This window comes from Mauremys mutica, chromosome 8 (assembly GCF_020497125.1).
Source record: "Mauremys mutica isolate MM-2020 ecotype Southern chromosome 8, ASM2049712v1, whole genome shotgun sequence".
Taxonomy (NCBI): Eukaryota; Metazoa; Chordata; order Testudines; family Geoemydidae; genus Mauremys; species Mauremys mutica.
The window spans coordinates 111,372,684-111,396,670 of NC_059079.1; the positions used below are offsets into that span (position 1 = coordinate 111,372,684).

The 23,987-nt window shown below is 42.6% G+C and overlaps 1 pseudogene; it reads right to left on the reverse strand.

Moving 5' to 3' along the window:
* Positions 1-8,097: 8,097 nt before the first annotated feature.
* On the reverse strand, positions 8,098-15,654 carry LOC123376338 (annotated as a pseudogene).
* Between the last annotated feature and the right edge of the window lie 8,333 nt (positions 15,655-23,987).

Here is a 23,987-nt window from a genome sequence, read left to right on the forward strand (position 1 = left end):
TCAATGAGAGAATCCAAGGATAAGGAGGACACCATCTGGCCAGTTTTGGTGATCAAGTCCCAGGGGAGACCTGGACCAAAAAGAAAAAAACCCTTAAGGGGCACCATGTCCCCTCCGGCCCCCAAGAAACGGAAGTGGGTCCTCAATTCCCTTCAGAAAGAAACAAAGCTCCTACACAGCTTCCCTTTCTTCTCAGCACAAATTCAGGGACTCTGGCAATAAGACCACATTTCCCAAGACGGGACGTAGGGAACCATGATGGGGAGGACACAGAGGGAGATATATCCAGAGGAACTCAAGGTATGAGATAGAGCCTCAAGAGCAACCACCCAGCCACTGCCTGCAAAAACAGATGAAAAGACCCCCCCACACACACACACCACCAATTGAAAAAGAATAATAAAGGGGAAATATAAGCAATCTCAGAGGTATTCCTGTTCATGCAGAGTCTGTGGGTTCCTTGGCAGAGCATCCTCACATATCTAGATTTCTCAGAGCACTCAGACTGGCTAGACCTGTGATCAGACCAATCTTTTCTCAGTGGGATCTACCATTGGGGCTGAAAGCCTGAACCACCCTCCCACACTGAACCACTGATATCGGTCATCCCATTCTACATATCATCAAAACCTGTTTCTTGATAGCTATCACATCTGCTAGGTGAGTCTGAGGGTTGGCAGCTTTATCTATGCAAGAACTTCATTGTGTGTTTCATGATGACAAGGTAGTGTTACCATCTCCAGAATCTTTCTTGTCAAAGGCAAAACTCATGTCTCCATTCCTCACAGGAGGTCATCATCCTGTCATTATGCCCAAAGCCATAGTCACAGAAAAGAGGTGTCATAATCTGGATGTTCATAGAGCACTAAATATATATCTATATTTATCAAGCACAACGAATCAACAAGAAGATAGGGCTCCTTGTTTGTCTCTTTTCCACTTAAGAGATCTGTAGGGCAGCAACAGGGCCCTCTATTAACACTTTTATTAAATACTGTCTGGTGGATTACAGAGGCCTCTGTTGGCAGGTAGGTGCAGTATGTAGTGATCCAGAAATAGTTTGCCATTTTGGCAGTTAGTTTTGGGATGGGAAATTTTCCTTATCTCATTCTGCTTCTTTATCCCTCGCTACTTCTGTTGGATGGCTTGCTATTTCATATACAAATCAGCGTTGTGGGAGAAATTGAGAAATTTCTTACCCAATAACTTTTTTTCTGCTAGCAGCAACTCCCACACTTCTACTATCCCTGGGTGGCTTCCTAGCTAAGGGACAAGATTTAATTTTGATATTTACTGTTTGTGGCCTATTGAGCTACTGTACATCTGAACATCTCTGAACTTTGAAGGGGAGGTCAGGGGGCAGGTTCAGAACTGAACCCCAGATAGCGATCCACATTTTAGAGCTGGTCTCTATCTCTGCTCTGGGCTAACCCCAGCTTCTGGTCTGAATTTTGTAGCTCAAATACTCCATTCATTTCTTTGAATGTTGACCCAGCATTGTCATTACTTTTAGAGCTAGTTGCACATTTTCCATCAAAATTATTTTTTTATTTGTATTGCTAAAATATTGAAAAAGTCAGCAAAGAATTCTCCTGGCTAGATTTTGATATTTACATGCCAGAAAAATCTATGAATTACAGAATACTGAGTGGAATGTTGTATTACACTAATTCTAGCAAAATTGCTGTTGTATGACAAACATCTGTTTACTTGATTAAGACACCCGGATTTAGACTGGAATTTGATTCACCCACTTGAATGTAAAGTGGCAACAGAATCAAATACAGAAGAGAAAACAAAAAGGAATAACTTGTGATATTTTATATTATAATTACCAATCACCGTTTTTCTATTGATTGATTCTGGTTTTACATATTTTCCTGCTAAAACTTGATGTTAACAGACTATTGTGGTTGCAGAGTTAAGCACTCGGTCAGATTTTTGTTTCCTGACTTCAAAAATCTGAGTATTTTGGACTTTTTACATTTTGTACTTCTCTCTAAAGGTCTGTTTATAACAATACAAGGCTAGATTATGCTCCTGGTTTAACATGGCCACACCATGTTAATGCTGCCTGGACTGTGGCTCAAGGTGGCGAGGGGGAGCAGAGGCTGCACACTCCATCCTCCCTCCATGGTTCTGCCCACCTATGCGCTAGCCATCAGGATATAGGGGGAAGGGTAAGACAAACTGCCTGGTGTTGATGATAATGATAGCGTTTACATGGCCAATGTGGACTTTGAAGTTCAAAACTCCCTTACGTTACTGGATAAGGGTCATTAAGGTGAGTACGTTGGTGGAGATCTTGGGTTTAACAATTAATGGATAGTCCCCCACAGATAATTTCAATATGGTATCCCATGGCTTGTCCCCCATTCTATGTCCTCCTCTTTCCCCCAGCAGCCATCACCACACAATTCCCCCTGGCAAACCATGTCCCACTTCTAGTCCTTCCGTCCCCAGTGTTGGAGGGCAGGATGGGGGAAGGCAAGTATGCCAGCTCCCTTTAAAATGACAGGCAATCAGTGCATCATGCTCAAAAGCTTCCCCTTTTGCTCTGCTAACATGTATGAACAAAGATGGATGATTTCCATGTTTACAATAGCTCTTTGTATTCTTCTCATACAATATAAGGAAAGGGTCTGTTGCTCAAAATCTGCCCTTGAAATTTGTTTCCATCTTTAAAGAGCTAGTGAACCAGATTTACACTCGGGGTAAGCTAGTATAATTTTGTTAACTGCAGTTACATGAGCATGTGTCAGGGTTCCCTCCCCACTCTGAACTCTAGGATACAGACGTGGGGACTTGCATGAAAGACCCCCTAATCTTATTTCTACCAGTTTAGGTTAAAAACTCCCCAAGGCATAAATTCTCCCTTGCACCTTGGATTAGGTAACGCTGCGACCACCAAGTGATTAGACAAAACTCAGGGAAAGGACCACTTGGAGTTCCTACTTTCCCTTAATATTCCCCCCAAACCCTACACCCCCTTTCTTGGGGAAGCTTGAGAATAAACACGATGAGCACAAACCAACCTTGGGTTTTTTTAGACCTCTAAAAAAACCCAGTCAGATTTAAAAAAAAACCCAGAACTTTATTAGAAGAAAAAAGTTAAAGGAAGCACCTCTGTAAAATTAGAATGGAAGATAATCTCACAGGGCCATCAGATTCAAAACACAGAGGATTTCCCTCTGAGCAAAACTTTAAAGTTACAAAAAGAAAACCAGGAATACACCTCCCTCTCAGCACACAGAAAATCACAAGCCAAAATAAAAGTAAGCTAACACATTCCCTTGCTGGTACTTACTAATCCTAATGGAGCTGGATTGCTTGCTTTCTTGATCTGTCTCCGGCAAGCACACAGAACAGACAGACAAAGAACAGATAAAACAAGCCTCCCCACCCCCCACCCCGATTTGAAAGTATCTTGTCCCCTTATTGGTCCTTCTGGTCAGGTGCCAGCTAGGTTACCTGAGCTTCTTAACCCTTTACAGGTAAAAGGATTTTGTGCCTCTGGCCAGGAGGGATTTTATAGTACTGTATACAGGAAGGTTGTTACCCTTCCCTTTATATTTATGACAGCATGTAACAGAGTGGGAGACTCAAGCCCATTCATTTGAAAGTAACAACACTATGATGAGATAACTAGCTTATGATGAGATAACCGGCTCTGTGGATGAGGGGAAAGCAGTGGATGTGCTATTTCTGGACTTTAGCAAAGCTTTTGATACAGTCTCCCACAGTATTCTTGCCAGCAAGTTAAAGAAGTATGGGCTGGATGAATGGCGGGTAAGGTGGATAGAAATCTGGCTAGATGGTCGGGCTCAACGGGTAGTGATCAATGGTTCATGGCAGCTGGTATCAAGTGGAGTGCCCCAAGGGTCGGTGCTGGGGCCGGTTTTGTTCAATATCTTCATTAACGATCTGGAGGATGGTGTGGACTGCACCCTTAGCAAGTTTGCAGATGACACTAAACTGGGAGGAGTGGTTGATACGCTGGAGGGTAGGGATAGGATACAGAGGGACCTAGACAAATTAGAGGATTGGGCTAAAAGAAATATGATGAGGTTCAACAAGGACAAGTGCAGAGTCCTGCACTTAGGACGGAAGAATCCCATGCATTGCTACAGACTAGGGACCGAATGGCTGGGCAGCAGTTCTGCAGAAAAGGACCTAGGGGTTACGGTGGACGAAAAGCTGAATATGAGTCAACAGTGTGCCCTCGTTGCCAAGAAGGCTAATGGCATTTTGGGTTGTATAAGTAGGGGCATTTCCAGCAGATCGAGGGATGTGATCATTCTATTCAGCACTGGTGAGGCCTCTTTTGGAGTACTGTGTCCAGTTTTGGGCCCCACACTACAAGAAGGATGTGGATAAATTGGAGAGAGTCCAGCGGAGGGCAACAAAAATGATTAGGGGGCTGGAGCACATGACTTATGAGGAGAGGCTGAGGGAACTGAGATTGTTTAGCCTGCAGAAGAGAAGAATGAGGGGGGATTTGATAGCTGCTTTCAACTACCTGAAAGGGGGTTCCAAAGAGGATGGATCTAGACTGTTCTCAGTGGTAGAAGATGACAGAACAAGGAGTAATGGTCTCAAGTTGCAGAGGGGGAGGTTTAGGTTGGACATTAGGAAAAACTTTTTCACTAGTAGGGTGGTGAAGAACTGGAATGGGTTACCTAGGGAGGTGGTGGAATCTCCTTCCTTAGAGGTTTTTAAGGTCAGGCTTGACAAAGCCCTGGCTGGGATGATTTAGTTGGGAATTGGTCCTGCTCTGAGCAGGGGTTTGGACTAGATGACCTCCTGAGGTCCCTTCCAACCCTGAGATTCTATGATTCTAATGTGAAGTCAGATACCTTTCAGTCCAAAATCTCCCCGGTATCCTTCTCATCCTCATAATTTACAGAAGAACAGACACAGTTGTATTCACAAATGTCATTCTGGTGTTTCTCTTCAGGTTTTTGACCCTATTTATTTTTGTTTTTTCTGAATCACAGAACCCAATAAAAACAGTGTGACTGCCAATGTGCTGAGAGCAACAGGGGATTGATGCTAGCACATGGAAATATTAAAAGCATTTTCTCAATAAGTGTAACTATTCTATCAGCTTCAATGAGGCAGAAAAGTATTTTCCTCTTTGCAAATGGGGATTTGTAAACACTGATGGGCAGTCAGGCATAGCGGGCCTTTTTTTACTTAATATCAACGTGTATATAAAAATTGTTGTAGCTATTTCCTCCACCCTTCAAATATAGTTTGGCAACTTAGAGTGGATGCTTTTGAGGACAGGGACAGTCCATTCCTGAACGTGTGTTCACAGTTCCTAGCACATGGTGGATGCTAGTGAAATAAGCAGCAATACTTACCAATGTCTTATATCTTACCCTTAGCAAAAAAGTTTATTTGTATTATTTATACAATGCCATATGTATGCCTGGTGCTTCACAAACAAGTAAAGTGACAAGCCCCTGTCTCAAGGAGCGTACAGTCTGAGGCCCCAGTCCTGCAGTGAGAACTACATGGACAGACCCTGAACCAATGCCAGACCCCACTGACTTCATGCGGGGTCAGGGTCTGCACACAGAGCAGATTGCAGAATTGGGGCCTGAATTAGGTTTAGTGAGGGAAGATGATAAAAGACAGGAGGATGTGGGAGTTCTTTAGAATTAAGGCTAAATATCTAGGACACCTTGTTTACTATTTTTTCAGCCTTCACTTTTGCAGTAAAAAAAAATCTAAAATATGTAAAGAAGTTAGTTTTCACTGATGGTTCCTTTTTCCTGTTTACTTCTGCTCCTTTATTTCCTGGTTCGCCATATCCAGCAGCGCCAGCTTCTCCCTATGAATAGACCATTTTAATTAAATCACCTGCCTTTTCTGGGTGTGTTGTCCTTTATTATTGTTTCTATTTTATATTAGTTGCCAATGCAGCAACACAAGAGCACAGGAGGGCAGAAATTACAGACAACCTATTGTAGGTGTGCAAGGAACTCCCCTCAACATACACACCTGGTGCTCCTCAGCAGGACCTGTTCAGAGTCCTGATGGGGAGCATAATGCTGACCATCTGTGGGAACTGGGACCTTGGAAGAGGCCACAGAGGGGTAGGGTGAGTGCTAGACCCTGGCTTTGACACCACCTCTGCATCAACCAGCAGAGCTGTCTAGGTGTGGAGAGAGGAACATATCCTGCACTGTCTCCAAGGCTTACAGTCCAGCATGGCAGAGCATGCTACCTGGGCATTCCAAAAAGGAAATCTGAATCAGCCAAAATTCCTCCTGGGTATTCTGACTGCCCTGCAGGGCTCTGCACCTTCACAACTCACAGCACACACACGAAAAATCTAGCCCTAACTAATAACTACTATTCAGGATAGGACAAAACCTCTATCTAATCCCACCCTCAAATGGGATAAATGAGACCTTGATCCAAGGACTCTGGCTTTATCAAAATCAGAACCTGATCAACCTGACCATCCTGAAGTCCTGAAACAAGTGCAAATAGAAAGCTCTAAGAAAGGAAGGATTTGAGCTTGGAAGGCTAAAGGAATTGCATTTTTATTTTGTGAGGACTTAATAAATAAGACCCCAAGAAGGGGTCCATGGGGAGTTCCAGGATCGTGCTCTACAGCATATTCCTCCTTTCTAGTCTGGTTTTCTTGATCTGAAATAAGTCATCCTAAATGATAGTAGGCTTTGCTCATTGTGTATAAAAAATATAATATGTATTCCAGGAGACAGAAATGTTGAGAGACTTAAATATTAGTTAAATGGAAGACAGAGGGGAAAAGAATTTTAATGAAGTATTATAGCCATTGCTGGTAGTGACTAGCTGCTATAGTTAGTAATTAATTCTAACTTCTGTTCTACTACAACAATTTCAGCTGCTCATAATTTTTCTAAATTAATTTCTGGTTGATATTTTCCATACTTGCTGTCAGCCCAAAGGTAAAATTTATTTTCAAGTCTGAGCAAAATTGGTGAAGCTATTTTTGAGTAATGAAAGTATGCAAACAATACATTTTAAATTATAAATCGGAAATGTAAACAACTGAAAATAGAAACTGCAAACCTGGCTTGTTTTTAAAATCTCATTGAGAATCAAAAAACAATTCAAATTTGAATAAAATTAGTTGCAGAGATGGGGGAGAAGTAGGGGTCTGGTTCACAAGGATTTTGACAACTCCTGCATAGTTGTAAAAAAGTTTGTGAATCCCCAAAGTTTTATGAATGGTAACACAAATGGTCATTAACATGAGAACTGATACCAGAAATGCTGTATTTGTTATTTACTTTTTGTCATCCATTTTTCTTCTGTTAAATATTTTAATTTATCCAGGCATGAAGTAGACTATGTGATTTAAGTGGCCCATCACACATCCTGATTAACAATAGAAAGTAGTCTTAGTGAACAGTTCATGAACAACCCACACGCAGAAATTTGTTCATGTAAGCTATTCAGCAAATATTTATGGATAATGAATATATTGGCAGAAATCGGGATTGGTTTGCATGCAGTTCACAAACAGCAAAAGGGCTCAACTTATCAGATAATATATTTGCAACAAATAATTCAAACACCAGTACAGACTACCAAGACAGAAAGTGCTCCTAAAAATACAGGTTTCCTGTGTGAAGCAAGCATGTGCTTTAAGGAATGTAAGTAATACGAATCTGATTCTCCACTATCTTGTGCTTTACATAGTCATTTACACCTATGTAGTGAGTGCCAAGTGGGAGTAATAAAATATTATTACACACTTACAGAAGTGGTAGCATTTTAGAATCACTTTGCACAGGTACCAATGACTACCCAAGATGCAAGGCAACGGAGACACAGGTCTATAAGCTTTCCAGTGGCTGTGGCACATGAGACAGACAGGACCATGGACAAGGAACTTGAGAGGCTGATGGCTAACTAATTAATCAACCATGTCAAGAGAAAATGTGTGTGTTTATGCAAGCACAGGACTGGAAGTATGGGCCCCTATACAGATCATGTTGCTGCTCTACATTTCCTCAGAACTCTGCCACTGCATCTCAGTCAACTTTGCAACACCCCTGACATGTCTGTGCTTAGCTAGTTCCTGAGCACAGATCATCCATTAGGCCAAATCATGCGGTGCTTGTTTGTGAGACTGAACTGGACAACCCCAACCTGCACTTTTTCTGTGCCAATATCGGATTTGTTCACCAGGTCTCTCATGATGGTTTTCATTTTCACAAAGGTATCTGGTCCTATGCTTCCAGAACTAGAAACATGAAGTCAACTTTGATTTCTCTGAAGGCTACAGAAGGAAGAAATTGGTATAAAACAACCCAGGCTGCACATTTTAAAAGTAAAACTAAATGGACATAACTGAGGCAGGAATATGGCTCTCAGTTCATCAGAAAGGAGACAAACAACAAATGTAAATTTTAAGGTGTGAGCTAAATTCCCTAAACCAAATAAATACTGATTTTTTTTGCCACTTCTACTTACTCACTCCATCAATCTGCATGCTAAAAAGTTATCATGAAATTTTCTTCATAAAAGTTTGCTGTGAATGTTCAATAAAGCTTCATTACTGACCAATCACTGGAGTTCTCCAAATACATTACTTCCACAGATCCAAACTCTAGGATGTATGGGACACTATTAATGTCTTCAGTGGGAATTTGATCAGGAAATTTTATGAAGGGGAACTCTACTTTACAGATATTTTACCTGCAGTTTAAAAACAAACAATAACAACGACAAGAGTGAACAACTGTCTGAAAAGTAATGTGGTACTTTGAAAAAAGAAATTAAAAACCCACACAACTGATCAGAATTTGGCTATTTTCTACCTTGACAGTTTCCTTTTAATTGCAGAGCAATACGGAAGGACACTTTTGTCCAGCCTGTATGGACACATGCACAGGAAGGCTGTGTCCTGTTTGTTTCCCAATTTACCAAAAAGATTCAGGAGTTTACAGGACAAACAAGCAATACAACTATAGTACTCTTAATATGTGCCTGTTGATCACAAACTCCTGCTCCACGCTGCATATTGCTGCCAGAGTTAGCCTGATCTTCAATGCATTCATTTTCTTCCCACCTTATGGGGTTGTTGGCAGCTTGCAGTCTTAGGCCTGGTCTACACTACGCGTTTAAACCAGTTTTAGGAGCGTTAAACCAATTTAACGCCACACCCGTCCACACTAAGAGGCCCTTTATATTGATATAAAGGGCTCTTTAAACCGGTTTCTGTACTCCTCCCCAACGAGAGGAGTAGCACTAATATTGGTATTACCATATCGGATTAGGGTTAGTGTGGCTGCAAATCGATGATATTGGCCTCCGGGCGGTATCCCACAGTGCACCACTGACCGTTCTGGACAGCAATCAGAACTCGGATGCACTGGCCAGGTAGACAGGAAAAGCCCCGAGAACTTTTGAATATCATTTCCTGCTTGCCCAGCGTGGAGCTCTGATCTGCACGGGTGACAATGCAGTCCCAAATCCAAAAAGAGCTCCAGCATGGACGTGATCGCTGTATGGGGAGACAAATCTGTTCTATCAGCGCTCCGTTACAGAAGACGAAATTCCAAAGCATTTTTAAAAAATCTCCAGAGGCCATAGCAGGGACTCAGCACATTCCTGCGTGACAAGCGTAACGGAAAGCCAAAGAATCAAATGGATGCTCATGGAGGGAGGGAGGGGGGACTGAGGACTCAAGCTATCCCACAGTTCCTGCAGTCTCCGAAAAGCATTTGCATTCTTGGCTGAGCTCCCAATCCCTGTAGGGTCAAACACATTGTCCGCGATGGTTCAGGGCATAGCTCGTCAATTTACCCACCCTCCCACCCCCAGAAGGAAAAGGGAAAAAATCGTCTCTTGACTCTTTTAAATGTCACCCTATCTCTACTGAATGCTGCTGGTAGACGTGATGCTGTGGCAGTGAACTGTAGCATCCTTGCCCCCCCTCCTTGGTGGCTGATGGTACAATATGACTGATATCCATCGTCATCATCAGCCTTGTGGCAGATGGTATAGTACAGAAGGACTGGTATCCGTCCTCATCATCAGCCCATGAGTGCTCCTGGCTGGCCTCCTGGTCATTCCCAGTAGATAGTACAGAACAGCTGGTAACCGTCTTCATCATAGCAACACGCCCTTCATGTGTAAAGAAAAGATTCTGTACTGCCTGGACTATCATAGCAGCGGGATGCTGGGCTCCTCTCCCCCACACTGCTTAATGTCCTGTCTGGACTATCATAGCAGCTGGAGGCTGCCTTCCCCTCATTTTATCTCACTAACATGTCACTGTTTCTTATTCCTGCATTCTTTATTACTTCATCACACAAATGGGGGGACACTGCAATGGTAGCCCAGGAAGGCTGGGGGAGGAGGGAATCAACAGGTGGGGTTGTTGCAGGGGCACCCCCTGTGAATGGCACGCAGCTCATCATTTCTGCAGGATCTGACATGGAGCGGCTGTGCTCTCTGGTTCTCTGATACACTGGTTCTCTAGTACACTTGCCCCATATTCTAGGCAGGACTGATTCTATTTTTAGATACCATAAAGGAGGGATTGACTCAGGGAGTCATTCCCATTTTTGTCTTTTGCGCCCCCGGCCGATCTCAGCCAGGGGCACCTATGACAGCAGCAGATGGTACAGCACAGAAGGACTGGTAACCGTCATCTCATTGTAAATTGGCAATGGCATAGTATATGGTACAGAATGGCTGATAACCATCTCTGCTATCATGCAAAAGCAAATGAATGCTGCTGTGTAGCGCTGCTGAATCGCCTCTGTCAGCGGCATCTAGTACACATACAGTGACAGTGACAAAAGGCAAAACAGGCTCCATGGTTGCCATGCTAATGGCGTCTGCCAGGGCAATCCAGGGGGAAAGGGCGCGAAATGGTTGTCTGCCATTGCTTTCCCAGAGGAAGGAATGACTGACGACATTTACCCAGAACCACCCGCGACAATGATTTTTGCCCCATCAGGCACTGGGATCTCAACCCAGAATTCCAAGGGGTGGGGGAGACTGCGGGAACTATGGGATAGCTACGGAATAGCTACCCACAGTGCAACGCTCCAGAAATTGATGCTAGCCTCGGACCGTGGACGCACACCACCGAATTAATGTGCTTAGTGTGGCTGCGTGCACTCGATTTTATACAATCTGTTTTACTAAACCGGTTTATGTAAAATTGGAATAATCCTGTAGTGCAGATGTACCCTTACACAGACAATAATGTTAATAGCCATATCACCAGATTGCCATCTGAGACTAGAACTAGTGCACTGTGGGCATTTGCACAATCCTTAATTAAGGAACATGGCAGTACACAATGACTAGTTGAGAGAAAACTTACTCCGTTCTGGACAATTGCCTTTAGATGTAAAGTCATATTCTTTGGTACATGACTGAGAAGAAAAAAGGTAGCAAAACTAATGCCTTTATGCGTAGTTTTAATCAGTCTCAAAAAGAGCTTTTTTTAAAAAGTGATATACTGTGGCTATACATGGCAAAATTGCTTTGTTTTCTTGCAATAAAGAAAACTTCATTCGTTATAACTGGCTTTCAGAATATGACCTCACTCAAGATACATCAAACAAATATATCCACTGGCCCAGATTTTCAAAAGTAAACAGTGATCTGGGGAGTCTCCATTTTGGATGCCCAATTTGAGACACCACAGAGAAGCCTGATTTTCAGAGGATGCGTGCTGAGTGCTGTCTGAAAATCAGCCCTTTTTATGGTGTCTGGCAACAGGCAAGACACCAAAAATCACTAGTCGCCTTTGAAATTCAAACTGTTGTTCACTTCAGTTATTCAAACTAGAATATTAGCCTCATCATATTATATACTTGACATAATTGGTTTGCTAAATCAACAGGAGACAAAGTTTTCTGAGTTCCAAAGATAAAATCAAAATTTCTCTCACCTTCTTCAGAACAGATCTTTCAAACAACTTCATTTTTTATGTCTTTCAGCAAATCAAAGTTGTCTAAAAAGCATACCCTGTTTGAACCCCCTGAAATTTCAAGTAGCTGTGTTTTATTATTATGTCTTACTCCAATAGCATAAATATTGGCCTTCTCATTGTCCTGTGACTCCCCATCTGTTAAGACAATGAGGTGACAAGGTGCCCTGCCAGCTCGCTGCTTCCTTGCCTTTTTTAATACTGGCTGAATGAAAATTAGAGCTGCCCCATTACTGGTATTTCCACCTATTTGCCTGATATTTTCAATGGCCTTCACTAAATCGTTGGTTTTATTGTATTTATCAAGTTCAAACCCCAATTCATTGAAGTGCGAGTACTGCACAGCTCCAAATTGAACGTTACTCAGTCCTATGTTAAACATCTTAATCACTTCCTTCAAAAAATTTCATATAATCGACAAAGTCAAAATAGTCAAGACTTGATGAGCCATCAATGAGCAAATAAATATCAGTTTTCTCTGTCTCCACACATCCTGGATGGAAAGAGAAATTGTCTGTGGCATAAGGGCTGGTATGCACAGAAACACCTCTTCCACCTTATCTAGGCTGAGCTCTTTCTGAGCTGTCTGCTGGATTCAGACACAAACTTTCCATTAGTTCTAAATAAATTTAAATGCTCTAGAATGTTCTGAAAATTTCAGCCATAGATAGGGGGAGCAGATTCAACCAGGGATTACCATAACATAAGCCGTGGTGAAGTTCCACAGTGGCAAAAAGTCTGCCATAGAATGTGATGTTGCAAATCCCTCCTACTCTGGGGGCTTGGGAGAAATGCAGGATGAGTTGACTGAAATGTTAGCACAGCTAGGGCAGCCACGGAGTGTGCTGATTAAAGTAACTTTCCACAAGCGCCATTGGAATGCTGCCAAATGGGAGATAAAAGTTGTCCCCAACAGGAATCCCGAGGAAGAGTGGCAGTGGAGACCCCAGCTGCCTGCAGTGGGGGTTATCCCCCACAAAGTACAATTGGTTTTGCTGACACAGGGAGGTGTGCATAATGTCTCTTTGCGCTGAGTTTTTTCCCTGTGACATACTGACGGTATTTAAGGCTCCAATCTTGTAATGTCTCAGCACAGGTGGACCCCAATGCTCACATGGAGCCCAGCAGAAATCAACTGGACTTTGTGGAGGCACAGGGTCTGCCTGCATGGAGCTCATTGCAGGATTGAGACAAATTACAAATTTTTGATTCTCCCACTCAAATTCCACATCTCAAGATGAGAGTTGAACCAGAAAAAAAAAACCATGATTTTTTTTAAAATCCTTCTTATGCTATCCCTCATCTTACCCAAGCCACCTGCTGATCTTTCCTGCTTGTCAATCAGATGATGGCCAGTGGCTCAGATTTCCAGTGCTGACTTGCAAACAAAATGCCTTCAACTCCACACTGAGGATCTGATGCCACTGCCGCCACAGTAATAAAGGAGATGCTTTGGCACTCATCAGCATTGAGTTAACAATGGACCCACTCACCTCCCTCTCACGCTGGTTTTTAAAGAAAGTGTATATTCTAAATGAAACAAGATTTAAAGCCTAGCTCCTCTCACATCCCAAAACTGCTATTGTATTGTTTCACCCAGTTTTATAATCCAGATTCCCATCTCACTATACATTTAGTCAGTGGGACAGCCCACGTGTTTGAAGTTAAGCACGTCCATAGTTGTTTGCAGGATTGGGGCCTGTGCCAGTAAAATGGATAATTTGGCTTTGGAAGCTGCCACTGTAAAATGTTTCAGTAATGTAAAAATAAATTGAAATGCTCCCAGATAGATTTTGTACATCCACTTCCCATTTATGGGGATATACAAATAATTATACATAAGAAAAGGTTAAAAAAACAAAAAAAACCCCAACAATTCAAAACCACCTACTAAGCCAACTAAATCAAATAATGTAGGCACTGATCCTGTATTGGTATCTCCTAGCTTGGACTCTTACATCCACACAGGGTCCCACTCAAGTCAGCGAGACTTCACCAAGGACCTGCGCTAACAGATCCCAGTGCAGAATGGGGCTATACATTTTTGCATCATCTCAGTTAAATAATATGAAGTGGGCAATATGTGAAAAATAAAGTCTGGGTCCGGGTTCCATTCCACAGCTGAACTGCCCCAATGTCCATTGCAGAGAAAAGGGCCAAGTGTGAAGTGTGGATCTGAGTATGGATTCAAAGTTCACTGGATCTGGGATACTGAGTTCTGATTCAGACTATTGTTAATTAAAACCCTTCCCCTAAAAGAGAATAGAAATGCAGTTCCATAGAAAGTTTGCCGGTTTTGAGAAGTTCTCTTCTTCCAGTCTGGACAAAGAGTTTGTTCTGTATTTGATTCAAGAGTTTCTTTTGAAAAATCTTGATTTGATTTAGCAGGCCAGAAAATGCCTGTCGATTAGTAACATACTGTTGTTGAGGATAGGATGCTACCAGTGTTAACTGGTTGTTATTAGCACCTTCAATGCTTATGGTGAACACAGTCACACCAGCTCTCCTAAGGAGACTAGCTATGCCACGCAGGTTGTCTTCAGAGGGCTGGTGGGTGATCAGAATGGCTATTTGTTCTACCCCTTGGGTCCTTCTATTTCCAGCGCGTTCAGAGAAGACTCTTTTCCTTGTAGCATTAATGGTAGCACGGTGTTGGCCTTTCTGGCCCTGGGAGAAAGGCTCTCTATTTTCTGCAGAATATCAGTTTTATTTGTTTCTGTGCTCAAGAAAGATATCACTTTTGACTGACTGCTATACATCACCAGACCAGTCCTTATGCAGTTCACCTCCACAGCAAGAGAGGAGACTGTATCTTGCAGGAATGTTTAAATGTTGTCAAAGTTTGCTTTTGAAACACTCTCATCCACTACGAACACAATTTCAGCAACTGAATCACCCTCACACACTGCAGTGGGAATGAAGGGAAGAAGAATACAATATTAATTGTCTTCTCCTTGGCCATATCTGTGATGAATTAGCTATTCAGTTTTAAGAACAGATTTTTTGTTTTTAAAGTAAAAGACGTGTCAGAACTGGCTTTCAATCAATGTTGGCAATTTATAAACGACAAGCTGAATAATACACATTAAAATACACAACCAAACTGTCAGAGACTGTGTACAATATACTTAAAATAATGGCGGTATAAACTCTCTATTTAGATTTTCTTTTTTTTGTAATACCATATTGGTTATGTCAGCAGGCCAGATAATGTGAAAAAAATTGATCTAAGAAATGAATAAATATTTGGGAAGGAGAATTACGTGCATGTGTGTGAGAGAGTTTTCTTGGAGTGTATTTCTCTTCCTAACAACTGTATCTAGAGATAATAAATACAACAATCTTTTTTATATAATGAGCCAGATCCTCAGCTTGTGTCAAGCTAGATTGTTAGCTGCCACTATATATGAGTAACTTTCATTGAAGCCAATAGTGGTTTATTGTTTCCTCAGAAGGGACAATTGGGCCCCAATTCTAATCTGTGCACCAATGTAAGTCAGGAGTAACTCCAGTGAAGTCAGTGGAATATAGAAAAATATAGCCTAACAAAAGGCAAAGTCAGAGGTTGTTAAAGATCTATACAGGGATATCTGGTCTTACTCACATCTTTTAGGAATGCATTTTTTTGAAATGGGATCTGGGAGTAAAGCTGCAGTCTTCAATTCAGTAAAAGGTTCTACAATGATGCACATTTCAGATACGTTTTTGGGGTTTTTTTTTGAGTAAACGAAATAAGTATGAACCCCTATCATGGTCTTGTTGAAAAGTCAAAATAGAGGTCCTGATTTATTCCCACTTACACCAGTGTAACCTCATTGATTGATATGACTGTTTGGGGAAATCTGTCTATGTACAACGTAGAGCCCAGATGGGTGAGGTAATATCTTTTACTGGACCAACTTCTGTTGGTGAAAGAGACAAGCTTTTGAGCTTATAGAAGAGCTCAAAAGTTGTCTCTTTCATCAACAGAAGTTGGTCCAATAAAAGATACTACCTCACCCACCTTGCTCTCAAATATCCCAGGACAAACACATCTACAACAATTTATGAATTCTGATTGATTTTATGAATTTTGTGTATAGCTCTAACCAAAGTGTGTATTAAATCAGCCATTGTTTGGAAGCAGCCACAGCAGAGGTTCTCAAACTGAGGTCTGTGGACCATCAGTGGTCTGCGAGCTCCATTCAGGTGATTTCATATAGTTCCCTCTAAGGTGCACACCTGGGCAGCCGCACACGAGAGAATGAAGGACCACCCACCTAATTAGTGGAGCCGCGAAGAGTTGGCTTCACTAATTATGTGCCTGGACCCTGGAGAAGACACACATGTAAGATGAGGTGGTGGCCTTGGGGGGAATAGAGGGTAGGTGGGAGGAGGCAGTGGGGTGAGAAGATGGAGTGGGGGCAATTTGGGATGTGCAGGTGGCCTGTGGTGGCCTAAGAAGGAGGCAACTTTCCCCAGCTTGGGGGCTGGGGAGAGAGACCCCCCTCCTTCCCAACCCAAGCTCAGGGGCTGGTGCGGCGGGGGAGAGAGGACACATCCATTGCATTAGAAAGGTAAGTCTACTGATATTAAAATATGAGTTGTGTGCTTTTATTTGTAGAACAAAAAGCATTAATTATTATTAAGGGTTTTTTAATATAGCGCTTTTATCCAAAGCGCTTTACAATAGTTAGCTAATGGTATAAACAACATTTGGAAAGATCATTAAGTGGTCCACCGAGACCCTCAGCAATTTTCAAGTGACCCACGAAAAAAAAGTTTGAGGACCGCTGAGCTACAGGACAATCACAGAAGGTGTTAACATGGAATAACTTTGCCGTAGAAATACAATGGGATATGTTAAAGAGACTGGCCAAATGAGAGGGGCTGTAGAAGGGCTGTGAGGGAGCTGGAGGAAAACTAGGCTGGAGCTGGATTGGAGCTGTGGGGGAGCTGTCGAGAGGGTGGTCTGGGGCCACTCTAGCTACAGGGAAGCTAGGCAGATGCCTATGGAAGCAGATTTCTGGCCAGCAGATTTGACCTGGCCATCCACCAGTCATGACAGAGGAACAGCCAGGCCATATTTGAGTGGTATGGGGATGGCACACAGAAGTGTTGACTAGGGCCACAGATTGCTTTCAGTGTCCTCCGGGAATGTGTGTGTGGGGGGGGGGGCTGGATTTAAGAATCAGGAAAGGGTCCCCTAACCTGTTCTTGTCCTATGTCACTGGGCTGGAAATAAAATTCAGATCTCCTAATTCCCTGTGATTTAGCCACCCCAGGATTATCCTTTATCCCCACAAACAGAAATAACAGGGAGATTTCAGTTGTGGTTTGGGAGCCAGCACAAAATAGTTGCCTGAGAGAGCACTTATGGAATGTCCAACCTACAGAAAGCACTGGGAAGTCTATAGACCTACACAAAGAACTGTAAATGATCATATTGATTGTGTGCTCATCCAATAAGAAATAGGGTGTGCATATAACTACTGTACCTCTACCAGAACCTCCAGCAGTATAGACAAAATACATAGGCAAAATAATTGAGGGATTTCAGTTTATATTCTGGAAACCAGTCAACTAGTCCCTTGGATTGTGTGCACGCACACACGGATTGAAGAGCAGACTCTCTCTCTGTCCTGTCACACCATCCCAGCTTTAACATAAATAGAGTCCATCAAAGCCTCCTATGCTCATTCATCGATGTATGTTATCTGGCTGTGGATGTGCATATATATATTTACCCAAACACATACACATACACACACCCTTCTCAATCTGGCCAAGTCAGGGAGGATTTCTAAAAGCCTACATCGGTTTTGAAACTGAGACTTAGGAGCCTAAATCAATTAGGTGTTGGAACTCTGAGTAGAGCAACGCCTAAACACCTTTGAAAATCTGGGTCTCAGATGCTGTGGTGTCTCAGATGCTGTGTAGGCAGTATAAAACCCTACAATAGATATATAACTGAATTCCCCTGCGCCCATGTGTGTGACCGGTTTTAGGGTCCCTTTGCATGGTATTAATTTTGACTTGGTGACTTTTTTGCACTCACCTTTTCTAGGTATATGTGACTAGGCTGTGAACCAAGCAGTGGAGTTCCAGATTCCCCCGTCTTTGCTGGGACTACACGTGAGAGGAAGGGCTGCAGGGCTGTTAAGTTTTTCACCACTAAATCCCAGTTTGGAACTGCACCCTTGACAATGACTAACTTGCATCCCACTTCTGAACTTGGCCCCACATCTTAGGGTTTGCTATAGAGCCCATTACTTTAGTATCTAGTGTCTATAGCCATCATCCAAACTCAACTTCAGTCTACAGCACACAGAGGCATGAATGTATACGAGTTCTGACTCTAGACTCTCAAGCTTCTGATGAATTTTTAAAGGGAAAATTGGTGATAACAAAATCTCTTTTCATAATATAATAGTGTATAAAAAAGATACTGAAATACCTAGGTTCTGAGTCACCGAAGTGTGGATCCCAGTAATGATGACAGACAACATCAGCAGCAAAGTTCCAAGCTTCAGTTCTGGGGGAGGGAAAAGTTCCACATATCAAGTATAAGAAGGACATTGGAACATGCTTTAGAATAAATGCAGGAAAGATTAAAGAGGCTAGGACTCTTCAGCTTGGAAAAGAGAAGACTAAGGGGGGATATGATAGAGGTATATAAAATCATGAGTGATGTGGAGAAAGTGGATAAGGAAAAGTTATTTACTTATTCCCATAATACAAGAACTAGGGGTCACCAAATGAAATTAATAGGCAGCAGGTTTAAAACAAATAAAAGGAAGTTCTTCTTCACGCAGCGCACAGTCAACTTGTGGAACTCCTTACCTGAGGAGGTTGTGAAGGCTAGGACTATAACAGTGTTTAAAAGGGAACTGGATACATTCATGGTGGCTATTAGCTAGGATGGGTAAGAATGGTGTCCCTAGCCTCTGTTCGTCAGAGGATGGAGATGGATGGCAGGAGAGAGATCACTTGATCATTGCCTGTTAGGTTCACTCCCTCTGGGGCACCTGGCATTGGCCACTGTCGGTAGACAGATACTGGGCTAGATGGACCTTTGGTCTGACCCGGTACAGCCGTTCTTATGTTCTTATCTATAAAGGGTACTTTGCCTTCTTCAGCCATGAATTCAGGCATTCATTTTCTGTGTCATTACTTATCAAACTTTCTTCAGTGGGCAAAGACAACTTAATACCTCCAGCATTCCTTCTGACTGCATATTGCTCTGCATACCCGCTTTAACATAATGAAGTCAAATCCTCATTTGGTATAAACTGGCAACACTGATTTATACCATTTGAGGATCTGGCCCACAGGTGCTGGCTCCTCAAAGATTTTATTCTATGGGCATTTGTGTGTATGTGTGTCCATTCTGTAAGGACATTATTGAAGTTTAAACATTAAAACACAATGTAAACATTACTTTCACAGGCATGGATTGTGGTGCCCAGTTAGGTGATTCATTCTGTGTAATTCACAGGTGCCAATTAATTTCTTGTCTATGAGAATACTCTTGTCTGCACAGAGGCCCAAATCCTGGACATAGTGCAAAGTCTAGTAAGTGGAGTATATGCTGTGGAAGGCCCGTTGGGGTAGATGGAGAAGGACTGGACTACACAAACTGGAAACCATTTCCAGCCACAGATTGAAAACTACACCGGCCCCTGCACCTGCTGCATCCATGCTTATCCACTATGTCAAGTGTATCCACTTTATTTAGGACCAGCCTTCCTCTACCCTCTCCTAACCCCTAAAATCTCTCCATGCTGAGATGCAGGAAACTTCTGTGTGCACCATATGGTATGCAGTTGGTCCAGATCCCATGTACGGGGTATCTGCATCTTCCCTCTCCTCTCCACACACACTAGAATCACACTGGTTCCACTGCCTTCAAAACCCTTCACACCAGAAGAGGGGGCAGGATGTGTTCCGAATGGCCAATCAGAGTGATATGTAAACTTGCATCATCTTTAAGAGCAGGACTGAGTCTGCTGGAGAGAGTGCACTTCTATTTGCAGGTAAATTGATATACAGAGGGCATAAACATTATTTATTTAATGTTAACTTCAATTTAGATACATATCTATCTATATATATTACAATTGTAATAGCAGTTACTGAATGTTACTTAAACCCCAGTGATTACTAAGACAATCATTTATCATGGTATCTTTTGCACTGTTATTAAACCTCAATAAATGGAGGCTGCTGTGATATCAGCAAGGTCAGACATGCTGCAGTGAAATCTTATTAGCTCCTAGGAATGTTTTTTAAATTAATTAATTAATGGGAATTCATGTGTGAGGGAGCAGGGAGTAGTTATTGATGTGAATGGCAAAAGTCTCTTTCCCTTCCATGGACATAAGTCTGGGCTCTTAGTTTATTTAAGCAGACATTTGATATGCTATTCTTGCCAAAAGGGAAAACTAGTCTCTTTTGAAAAATAGACTATGCAACTGAAAGCATCACTGCCAAAGGAAATGCTGGGCCCTATACCTGCAGGAAAGTGGGAATGTTTAAAGGTCTGGAAAAACAACCTCATTTTCAGGACATTCTCATAGTGACAGCTCATGGAAATGAACTAGTGCTCTCCAGGTCATTGCTAATGCCATTGGTGAACAAGATGGTTTCAACTGTATGACGTGAAAGGCTGGAAAAAGAGAATGGAGCACTGTCTCTCTGATTTTCACATAAGTAGATGTAGCTATATACATAAATACACACCATTTTTTTAATTTTTAACCCTAGTAGAGTTTGTATGTGTGTGCACACCGTAGATGGTGGGAAACGGTGGGACATGGAATGCAGCATGTCCCCTTCTCTGCTCTGCTCACTAGGAGGTAAAGTGGGATTCATTTTAGGCCCAGTTGGTTGAGTTTTCTCACATTTGGGGGCTGCCAGCAACCCTCCCTGTGAACCACATTGGGCCAGTCAGTCTTCCCAGCTATCTATCTATTAACCTGTATACCTCTCCCCTGCAAATCTTTTTAGGACTACCGTTTCTCCTACTGGAAGCAGTGACTTCAGGCAACCTCTACTGCTCTTTCCTGCTGTTGCAGCTGTTCTCATCCCTGCCCATGACACAGCTCTGTAAGTTGCTGAGCGTCTCTTGCACAGTGCTGAGCACACACAGCTCTCAACGAGATCAGTAGAAGGAGCAACTCAGCAAGGAGCATGCCTTTTCCTTTTCTAGAAAAGTGGAGGGGATTACTGTATCCCCTGTGACAGAGTGGGAATTTTTTATAATGTTTTGGAGAAAAATTGTGTGTGTGTCAGTTTTCCTTAAGTGGTGCATAGTTGAGTGGGTGGGGGAAAAGGTTGCTTACTCTTTGCAGAGACCCAGAGATCCGGGGTGACTGATGCCTAGCTGTCTAGGACCTGGGGCCCCATGCCCATGGAGAGTCCCAGAAGATAAAGGCCATGCCAATTACCCAGACATTTCGTACCTAGCAACTAACAACCATGGATGGCCCACCCTCTACAGGAAGCAAGTCAGTTGCGACCAGCTGGAGTACAAAGGGCCAAAAAGGGTGGCCAGGTGACCAGGTTTCCCAGGAAGAACAAAGGACTAAGGAGGGGTCCCTGAGGGTTCTGAAGTGTGGGCTGTTGGAAGGAGGAGACATGTCTAGACTGGGCCTACAGAGGGGTCAGAGAGAGATCTGGACCGACCCAGATGGACTTTGATGTAACTTTCCATTCTCTGTGTTAACTAAGGACTTTCTACGCTTTGTTCCAGACATCTAATAAACCCTCCTGCTTTTACAACGCTGGCTGCAAGTCACTCCAGACTCAGGAAGTCGGGGGTGCATTGCTCCCTTTGGATGTGTAAATCTCTCTCACGTGTCCAACTGAAGCGAATGTGCTGAAGGGAACTCACGGCATGAAGCACGGATTGAAGGCTCCAAAGTTTGGTCCCAGGAGGTGGTGAAGCCAAGGGGCTTAATCCAGTGAGATAGTGTGACCCTAAGGGGGTTGACACACTGAAAGGGTCCTCCCAGGGGACTATTCCAGAGCTGTGCAAGAACACCGGACCTGTGGATCTGTGACATCCCCAAAGCACATCAATTTAATTTTTCCTTTTTAAAATAGACTACAATTTGTCTGTTCCTAAGCCTGACTCCCTCTTTTCTAAAATATGGGCGGTTAGTGGTTCCAACTGGCCTTCAAAGGGACCGAACTTATTCAAGCCAAAAACATATTTTCAAAACAATTTTTCTAGACACATTATCAAATGCATCTGTCGCCTGTATCAGCCATACAGCACAAGAATGTTGGTAAAATGTGGAAGTGAAAATCATCCTTAAAAAGCAAAAGAGATCGTATCTATTTCTACAAGAAGTCAGCCAGCTGTTGAGCACACTCCTTGTACAAAATCATGGCAACTTCATCCAGCCCCTTATAGAAAGTCATTTCCAGCATTGTAATGATCAGTATCAAATTCCCTTGGCTTTTATCTTCTCTTGAAGGAACAGCCCATTCTTTCCAGACTAATACATTTCAGTGCTGCTGCTGAGTTATGATTAATTAGCCTCACTGTAATGTCTGGCACTTGTCAGATCCTCAGCCCTGGTACAATCCCTTTTAACTATTCTGGTGGTAGAAAGGGATAATAAAGTGCTAAAGACTAACCCAATCTGGCAGCTGTGGATTTCCCCTGCATGGGTAAATCATCATGTTGCTTAGGGCCAACTTGGCTCCCCTTTCCTGGCCACTGTTTAACATACCCCACCAACCATCTGGGGATAGGCTAGGGATGTCATCAGAGGAGGCAGTGTTTCCAGAGAGCTACTGCAACCTTACAGTCCTCAATTGGTGCAACAGACCTCAAGGTTACCCTTGCTAGCAAGGGAACAAATTGACCCCAGGAAGCCCAGAGGATTGAGTTGGGATGAAAAGTGGCATTTATCCACTTTTGCTCTCTCCCTGCATCACTGAGTGCAACTCATCCGAATGAGGGCCACTGCCTATTCTACCAGTTTTGCTATGCCTATTAATGTGATCTTCCAAAGCTCTGTTTGTTAATGCAATACAAGCTACATCATGAGGCTCTGATAACACCTCAACTACAGAAACAGCATTGTGTTTAAACGTGTTATGTCTCTAATCTTGAAGTCCTTCTCCAACAGTGGGTGTTTAAATGTCTTTGAACCATTTCCATTTGTGCATTATTCAGATATATTATGCTAGCAGTATCTGATCCATGGGAAGGATAACAACCAAGACCCTATTGATGGCTCTCTTTCAAAAGACTATGCTTTTTTTGCACCAGATAAAGATTCACAAGTGCTAGTGAATAACAATATTTCTATTTACATGACTTTGAATTCCAAGACCTGTTACCATATCAGATAGAGGACATTACAGTTTCCATAATCTGTGAAGTATGAGTCAAGCTGGTACTATGGGCTTTTTTGTTTTAATTGTTTTCTTTTTTCAGGGGTGGGGGAATTGGGTGGGTAAGAGGACTAATAACGCGTGGGGATCTTTTTTACCTCCAAGGATCTGTTTTGAATCTAGCCAAGATGAGTGACATTCAAATGGTGACTTTTTAGTAGCTTATATGAAATAAATTGGCAGTCTCAATCCAGTTCCTACTAGACAAATGTCTGTGATGGAATACATGCCTGTATTCACACCCTGTGCTCTACTGTAATAATCTTTGTACATAGTATGACTTATAAGGTATCGCTTGAAAACTCATTTTCTAGTCAGTATTGTCCTGATAAAATATGTGTGGCAACATTGTATGTGAAGTTTAAGATTTCCCCTGTATGATGATATCAACTTGTTCCAAACCCCACAGCCCGGCCCAGCTAGAAGTTAGCAAACAGGTCTGTCCTAAACAAAGGAATGTGCAATTGCTTTAATTTGCATTTAAGCAGGAAATGGACTCATGCAGGAAGGGAAAACAAGAGAAGATAAAACAGGTGGAAAAAACCCAGCAGGGAATATCCTTCCACATAGACTTTGTCTTCTGGTTCTCAGCTGGAAAAAGGTTTTTCAAGAGGGGGACTGTAACTATAAAAAG